General features: G+C 42.1%; 1 long non-coding RNA gene across 1 annotated transcript; it reads right to left on the bottom strand.

Moving 5' to 3' along the window:
* Positions 1-7,914, bottom strand: LOC119708609. Its single transcript, XR_005259130.1, has 5 exons — positions 7,742-7,914; positions 7,551-7,663; positions 3,041-3,087; positions 716-830; positions 1-83 (listed from the first exon to the last, which is right to left on the bottom strand). It is a non-coding gene; the product is annotated as an uncharacterized LOC119708609 (long non-coding RNA).
* Positions 7,915-9,265: the final 1,351 nt, after the last annotated feature.

Raw genomic sequence — 9,265 nt, 5'->3', positions numbered from 1 at the left:
ACCCACTTTTGGAGACCAGGTCTCAAACTGGTAGAGAGATCACCCTGGAAAAGCAGATCTGAGGAACCATTGCTCTTCTTCTCCTTGAAGACAGGAAACATAAGTAGTGACAATCCTCCAGCATTTTTAACAAGTACTAACTCTCTTCTATTAAAAATAATGATTATGCCTCTCTGAGTGCTAGTTTTATGAAGATGGTATCTGGAAAAATTTAATTAAAATAAAAGAGATTTTGTCATGACAAGTCTACATAGAAAACGATAAAACAGGGCCAGAGATTATAATGGAATATTGCTTCATTTATCTGGAGCAGAAATACACCAAATGGGTTATTTGGATAAATATGGATATTTTTACTACATTTTTAACCTTGTAATTAGCTGCAGGGTGAAGGTGAGGCTGCTTAGTCAATAACTGGGATATGTTTTCCATCAGTTATCTCTTGTAATCTTTTGTTCCAAAGCTGGGAATACAGGCTTTGCTGTGAAACAGGACCCAGATGCAGAAATCATCAGCTGGTGCTGACAGACTGCCCTGGTGCACATATTCCTCTGTACATTGTAAAACTGAGGAAGTCTTCCTTTCTCAACTCTCATTTCTGGTCTATTACTTATTTTCTGAGAAGAAAATATTCAAGCAATTCCTGCAGTAGTATTCTGACATTAAGTCTCTTTATAGAAGTATTTGACTATATTTTAATGCAGGGAAATTTCACCTTGATGTCTAGGTCCTAGATGTTGATGTTCATTCCAGTGCTGAGGCACAGAGGAGAAGCAGCTTATCCACACAGAGTTCAACACAAACACCTCATTGCAGCACTGAGCATCAACCTAGGTGTGAAAATACACAATATTAGAGAGTCCTGAGACTCCAAAATCTCGCTGAGTTAAATAGGCCAATGTCATCCTATTCCTGCTCCTTTTCCACCCCTGACATCTTAGGAAGATGTCTGAATTTCCTGCTCACCTTGTCTAAACAGGGGAGGCTCCTGACATAAGCTGAGCTTTTTATGCATTTGAAAATTTGAAAATTGGAAAGGTTTTAATCTCGCACCTACACAGCCTCCCTGTTGGATGAAGTTACAGATATATGGGCCACTCCAGAGAAGCAAACTGAACCAACCAGAGGCTTATACAACAGGCAGCATTGATGTTTGTTTTCTCGAGAGTAGAGGTTAGTGCTTTCCAGCTGCAGGGGAAAAGGGGGAAGAGAAGAATGCCTTTAACTGTTTTTATACAATAGATGTAGATGGGAGCAGGCCAAAATCCAGGCAGGCACCCCAGAGCTTTAGCATGAAGCTATATGAAAGTTTGGACTCAGAGCTTTGGGTTTGTTTCTTATCTTTTTAATAGACAAGAGGGGAAAAAAAAAAAAAAAAAAAAAAAAAAAGAGAACCAACCATTCCAGACATTTTGATATTTAAAATCCAACTCTGATTTTAAAGCCCATCTGTAGCTGGAGTATATTTAATAAACTTATCTCAAGTAATGCACAAGTAACAGCTTACTTGAGGAAGGCCTAGTTTTTCAAGGCACCCAGTGAAGTTTCCCACAGCAGCTGAAGACACCCATTACCTTGTGGATATTCATATTTGAGCCAGCCAAGCTCTTCCCTGAGTACAGTGGCATTTCAAAACAGTGGGATGTATAAAATCAGCGAGACTTGGCCCACGGGGTGGATCAGAGAGCTCCAGAACAGCTCATTTTGACGGTACCCGCACACAGGAATTGATTTACTGCTGGTAGAGCTTTGTTTTACTTTGCCTGTAGCAAACGTCAGAGCAGGAGCTGATTTCTTGAGAGATAGCCAGCTGTGGGGACTCATTTTGCCTTTTTTCTCCTTGTGGGAGTTAACTCTTTCTGATGTTGTTTCAAACAATACATTGGTGTTGGAGCCATACAAAATATCAAACATTTGGTTAAAAAAAATTACACCAACAGAATACCCCAGGAAAAAAAAGCCTGATGGAGATAAAATGTGATTTAGTAACATAATAAAGCAGTGAATCATGCAAAATAAGCATCATTACTTGGTTGAGAATAATGAGAAAACCGGAATATGGAGCATTCAGTGCTGGTTTACCTACTTCATTCAACCTGGCTTAGGTAGGAACAGGAAATTCCAGCTCAATTCCTAACACCTTGTCTTATAAAGGACTTTCCCTTGGAGGGAAACACATTTTTCTTAACATTAGAAATGAACACCTCTTGCAGACGACCTCTTGGGGGTTTCACTAGGAAATGGGTGTGAGCTTTGCATCCTCACTGTCCAGGCACACTGGGTCACATTGTGGTGTGAATGAGCAGACAGAGGCTGTCTGACTTGCTCTTTGCTACATCTGAATTTGCAAGAGCTAATATACCTATTAATTCAAGTATTTAAATAATCACTGCCTTGCCGTAATAATCTCTTGAAAGAAACAAACCTGGAAATAAAGAAAACTGAAGCTATTTGTGAATTAATACCTTAAGTAAAAGGAGTTTAGATTAAAGAGGAAGCTCGGCCACCGTTGTAGCTGTGGCACGACACAGCAGCTATGTAAATAAACTCCTGAGAGCAGCTCCAAGCCATTCCAGTGAAGATATTTCCCCTTGCCATACACTTGAGCCTCTCTGGAATCAGTTTCCAACTGTTCCAACTGTTTCACCACCAAAGCTGTCCATTCAAAGAGCCAAACGCGAAAATCCAACTAAAGCAGAAAGCACAATGTGCCTTTCTCCGGGAAAAAAAAAAAAAAACCAAACCCAGCAAACCAACCCCTACAGAAAGGATGCTTTATTTAGAGGGTTCAGGAAGTTGAAGCGTTGCTTTCTATCAGCTCCCAACCGCAGAGCGAGCATCAGGAAGCGCACAAAAATGAACTCACTATTCCTGCAGGGAGCAAGTGCCAGCGGCTACACCAGGTTTGCTTCCAACCTTGCAGCCCTCCCTGCCAGCCCCCACAGGCTTGTTAATCAGCCACTGTCTCCTGGGGCTCTTGTGCAGCTTGGCTGCTTCAAAACAAAGCCTTTCCCTACCAAGCACACAAAGGGGCACTTACCTTGTTTGAATTTTCTCTTTTGCCAGCTGTCCTGAGACTTCAGAAACCTGAAAACACAGGGGGAAAAGTGAATCATCACCATAAAAGGCGGAAAAAAGCCTCCTGTAGAGGACAGTGACTGTAATTAAAAGGCAATTATGTTTTGAGTGCTGTCATTAATACTGACTGACGGAAAGGAAGCGGCTACAGTGTGGATGTAGCATCAGCAATATACAGCAGTTATTTAAAATAAACATATTTTAAACCATGCAAGAAATATTCCACATGAACTCAATGTTGCCTTTTTTTTAACTCCAAAATTGAGAATGTTTTGCAAATATTTTCACGGTAATGTCTCACAAAAACAACAGTTCTAGTAAGAGGTCTGAAAAAATGCAGCTGTATTTCCAAGCTGGATAAAGTGGCAATTGTTAGCAACTAACTAAAGAAGTGAAAAATATCTGTAATTTCTGTATGGCTGCAGTTTATTTGCAGATATTGAGCTTGGAAAATATACCTCAGGAATACCTCCCTACCTTTCCTAATTTTATCATGCAGAGCCTCAGGAAAGGTGCTTCAAACCTGTGGAAGCTTTACACTTCAAGACTGCTTAAAAAGGCTTGTGTTTTTGATGTTTTTTCTGATCAACAATTTTTTTGCCTTTCTGAAAAGCTTTTGCAAAATAAGTACAGCTCTATTATTTTTTTTTTGCCAGAACTGTCTCCTTTCACCAGCATACTGGCCACGTTTAGAGTGAAAAAAATAAGGCTGTGGACAGCTTCTTTCTTTTTTGGGGCACATTAAATATTACCGGCGGGGGGGGGGGGGGGGGGGGGGGGGGGAGGGAAACCGTGATTAGTTTTGGTCAAGCAGCTGCCACCAGGCCCATCCTTCCTAGGCCACACCAGCGCTTCTAACACCTTGGGATGAAGTGCCTTTCTCTTTCTGGTCTATGTTCAGGCAAGGAAACATCAGGAAAAACAGCTTTTTTTTCAGGAGAACTGGTCTTCCTTCTTGAGAGCAGGAGTCACATATCTTCACCTTAGGCCCATTCTAGCTTTCAGATGCATAAAATAAACTGAAAATGTCATTTTAGGGAGGGGAACACAAGTCAACAGGCTTTGGGTAGTTGGCACTGCATTTCCAGAGAAGTAATTTAGGGAGTCATTCAAGCCTGTTTAAAGCCATCACTCCACTCCCTCACCCCAAGAATTGATGTTTCTCAGAAATGTGTTTGGAAAGGAAAATTAGAGATCAGGAAAGCTATTGGCCACTGTGTCTAGAGATTTTTTGGATGGGTGTCAGGTCTCATCCCCAGATTGGGGTGACCCCGAAAGATGGAAAAGTCCCTCTTCCAACCCGTGCCTTCGAAGAAAGACTCAGTAGTCTTCTGTTGTCCGGTCTCAAGGTAGTTTATTGTTGGTTATCTAAAAGATTCTTCTCCCTGAACTGCTGTGGCCCGTTCAGCAGGTCAGACAAAGGCACACTGCCCTCCCAGGGGGCTGGTGCCATCTTTTATATCATACATTACGTGTTACATGTTTATACTTTTTCCCCAATGCCTATCATCTATATTGAATGGTGACTTTCTACTCTAAACCAATCTGTGAGTGTCAACATCACCAAAGACATGGAGGCTAGGAAGGAGAAAGAAGGAGGACAGGGCACATCCAAATCCCTCCATCTTAGAACCCCCGACCCCCATGTACAAAACTTGGACCCCTGCGTACAAGGCTTAAAAACCCCCTGTACAGCACTCAAAAATCCTTCCTTTCACTTTGTGACTACTTCTACTAGAATACCTAACTTGTGTGTGTGGCTTGTAATTCTTCATACAGAGTTGGTAATTTGCTCCACGGGCTAAGATCAAAACCCCACGTGTCTTTGGCTGCATGCCAGGGTCTCAGAGCCCCCTGCCAGCGGCTCTGGCCATCCAGGGCACCCAGAGGGGTGTCCTGGGTTCCGACAGATGGGGAAGTCCAAGAAATCCTCTTTGCCTATCTCAGCCTCCCTTGCCTTCACCTCTGATCAGTGCTGGCTCTTTCCAAGGTCATTTCTACTTTTACCTCTCCCAAATGCAGATTACTTTCCAGGACACTGTGGAATTATTTAATTAGCACAGACAGAGGTCTAGGCTGTGATTCCAAGTAGACAGAAAATGTCTTTGATGGCAAATATGGACCAAGAATTGAGGTTCACACCACCATTATTTCAAACTGATTTTATGCTTAGTTGAAGGAAGTGCCCTATATGGGAGATGTTCTCAAAGGATTTCTGTCATCTCAGCCCAGCTGTGACCATGAAATGAGAGCTTGAGTAACAATAAGAAAGGAGAAAAAATTTTGGTTTTTTTTAGTAAATTAATATGGAATTTTGAAAATCATCAAAACATTACATCACATTTGGATTCCCCAGACTGGAGTCTGTCACCTCCTACCCATCCAGAATGCAGTGGGTTGAAACAAAAATCTTATCTAAAAATATGTTGAAAGCTGAACTGCTAAATTTATCTAGAACTTAAAAAAGAAAAAAAAGAAAGAAACCTGCATATTACTCACATGGAAATACCTGATTTGCTTTTTCATTTAGGAATGCCTTGTGCATTTGCCTCTGTGCCTTGCCAGTATTTAACATTGTATTAAAGGTGTAAGACATGAGTCAGAAAAAAACTGCTTTATGTGCGTGCCTTGTTCCTGAGAACTGGGGGGGGTTTGTTTGCATTTATTTTGTGGGTAGTTTTTAAATATGTTCCTCATTTGGGTGTCTTCCTTAAGCACAACAAAAGTTAGCAGGACAGCTGAATCCTGAAAAGCTGAGACATGCAATTTCATATCCTCTGGCATCATAGGATTTAAATAGATCTGTGATGTGGCTGCTTGGTGAAATAAATCCCTGTTTCAGTGGACTTCACCTAAATCAGTGAAATATCCTCCTGTTTCTCAGCAGCTCTTGCAAGATGTTTTGCATCTCTGCAGCAGTGGAAGTTAGAAATATGAATGTGTTTAGGAAATTAGATTTTAACTAATCCATAGCTAACAACAAACGAGTACATTAAAAAAGCAGAACCATCACCTACCATTTCTATTTTGTCAACCCAAGAAAGGAAAAGTTAGCAGCAGATGAATTATTTTACCAGTGAAACTGGATTTTGCTTTAAAAGAACAGAAGAAATGCATATTGTTACCATGTCACAGCCAAAGAAACTGCTGGAGATAGCTAGTAAAGCCCAACATTTAAAATGCACATGGATACATTTAGCACTACACTTGACATTATCTCCTCAGTGATCTGCAGAGATATTAAAGTGCCGGTTGAAAACAGATGGGTAACATAAAAGTGATGCCTGCCCTCTGACATCAGCACAATCAGCACCTCTGTTTCACAACCAGGCTGGGAACTGCCACCTCTTCAGTGGCAGGGACATAAAAACACCAACAGGAGACATCCTGCCTGGTGCACACTAGTTACTCAACAGCTGCAAGCACCAAGAACAGGCTTACGAGATACAGGACTGGATGGGCACTCACCCACAAGTTAATTAGAGAGATTATTAATGTGAAAATGAGGGTGTAAAAGCAAAAAGGGGGAAAATGCTGATTTCTATCAATTTTCCCTTCATGGTACAATTTGGTTTCTGGCATCTAGGAGAAAAACACTTCCCGTGGCAACCAGAGGCTGTAGAAATCCCCTGATCTGCCTCCCTAGCAGCTGGCTGGTAGAGCAAAAGGGGAACAGGCAAATGCTTCTATGAGGACACTGCTGAACCCCTCTCCAGGACAGGGAAGGGGGCAGAGGATGTGGTTGGCCCTCGGTGCCATTTCTGTGACAGTGAAAAGCACCAGCAAGGCACCATTCCTGCAGCATTCCCATGCTGGGATCAGCCCACTCCTGTTCGCAGAACATGCTGCCAAGCTCTCGCTCAGCTCTTCCTCCCCATCACCCCTGTACCTCCTATTTTCAATCTTTGCAACAGCCACAAGGCCACTGCATCCTTCCCTGACAGGGATAGGTCATGTCTGGCTGCTGCTGTTTCCTGATGTCTTCATTCCTCCTTTCCGGCCCCTGGATCATGAACATAAGCTATGAACAGAGAGCACATGGGATTTTGGAAGCCATGGAGAAAAGTAACCCTCCCCCAGCACCAAAAATCTTTCAGTGTATTTTGAGAGATAAAAGGTTCCTCTTGGCCATCTCATCTGAAAAACTGGTTTATCCCCTGTTCCCACCACACATAATTAATGAAATCACATTAATGAACATACCTTGACAACCCCCATGTGAGAAAGCAAAGTATTAATCACCTGAGTAGGATACAGCACAGGTGAGGAATGGAAGAACTGAGAGATCTGGGAAGATATTTATGAATTAAGCCACTGAGAAGCAGGCATGTAGGAAGATTTATTTATTTTGTAACCCAGCTGAAGCACTTGCAGAGATCAGTAATACACTGGCACTTAACTTGGCTATCTGCTTTTGAAAAAACCTGGGAGGCTCCTCTCTGAATCTCAAATGTTTTTGCAAAGAGACTTACATGATGAATCCAAAGGCACAGTGGTGGTGTCTCCAAATCCCAAGTTAGTGCTTAAATCACCAGGAAATCCTGGCACTAGGAAATTCACTGGATCCCACACTTTAAATCCCATCCTGTAGAAAAAATAGGATGCAGGCTTGACTGACTGGTGTAGTCCTCTACAGACAAATTTGAATTAACAGAGTTCTTACCACAGAACATCCCCATCAGCTGCAGTATCTGTTCATCAAAACAACTGCCAGAAACTCCACAGAAGAGGGGGCAGAGAACCCAGAGGGAGCAGGCTATGGCCGGTCAGGCACAGGATATTCCTCCATGGTGAATTCTCTCCTCCAGCAAGTTCTGCACATGGTACAGAACCCCAGGAGGGACTGCTGCAGTTCATTTTGTGTTACAAGTTTTCGTTCCTGTTTTCACAGCTAGCACAGAAGCATGGTTCCTTTATTGATGCTTAAGTTGACAGGGTTTATGTTGCAAGGTGACAACCCCTACTGAAAGGCATGACACACATGACAGAGAGTGATCTCCTTCAGGTGGGAGGTGCAGGACTTTGGGAAGGGCAGTGTTTGCTGCTTATTGGCAGGTAGCCATTTCTCATCTCCCTCTAAGAGGAAAGCACACATTACTCTGCAGAGAAAGGAGTTGCTTTCCTTCACATGCCAAACTAATAATTGGCATTTGTTCTTCACAGTTAATATTTATTCTTCTACCTCAGAGCCCTTGCCAGTCATTAGGACCTCAGCATGATGCACATCCCACATGCATCAGGCAGCAATTTCACCTTTACATGGGACCTCAGGTGAGAGCTGTGAAAGAATAAGGAAAAATCAGTGCATGTATTGTTCAGCCCCTGAAGTGCAGAAAAACATACCCCATTTTCAGTGGGCATTTATTCAAATTTCTCACCAGGATGTGGTGCCCACTGCTCTATCCCAGACTCCCACATGTGTGCACACGCAGCCTCTCCTGCTGACAAACTTCACACCATCACACATCAGTTCACTGCTGCAACAAGGATGATCTGTATCCCCTGAACAAATTCGATGAACTTGCTGCAAAATTTTTACAATCCATTTCTAGAAAAGTACCAGTGTACCACACAACACACAACAATGTTAACAGCAAAGAGATATCCACAAAAAATGAAAAGTAGGATTCAAATGAAAGGGAACACCCAGCAAATAAAGGAGGCAGCTTAAGTGTTTCTAACAAAGTTAAAGATAAATGGGCATAAACAGAGAACATGAGGAGCTATGCGTGGCTTGCTTGTGTGTGGAATTAGCTGACTGTGTATTGCATAAATCTCAGAGTAAATGAGATTAACCAGGGAGCTCTTGGATGCTCTTTACTAGTAGTAAATCAGCTACTTTTCATTATTTCCCACTGATGCTGTTACTGGAAGTGTATTCAGCTAATTTTTAAACTAAGTACTTTCTGTACCCAAATGGCAAACAAATAACTGATTAAATGGACAGAGCATACCCAGAAGATTTGCATCTATCCAACAGCACCTCAAGTCATATAATTATGCTTTGTAACACCACTGCGAAGGTTTCTAAATTTGTGAACTAAATTTCCCCAAGATGGGGAGAGTAATTGCCCCAACATGAGGTTCCTAATTTATTTTTTAGTATTATACACAATCCCCCCTAGGGGTATTGTGATGCCTGAAGATCCCCTCAGTCTCCAAAACAGGAGTAAGTTCAACTTTAGCC

Source organism: Motacilla alba, chromosome 1A, assembly GCF_015832195.1.
Source record: "Motacilla alba alba isolate MOTALB_02 chromosome 1A, Motacilla_alba_V1.0_pri, whole genome shotgun sequence".
NCBI classification, from domain to species: domain Eukaryota; kingdom Metazoa; phylum Chordata; class Aves; order Passeriformes; family Motacillidae; genus Motacilla; species Motacilla alba.
Note: the sequence above shows the minus strand (reverse complement) of the source record. Positions and strands in the feature narration are given on the sequence as shown.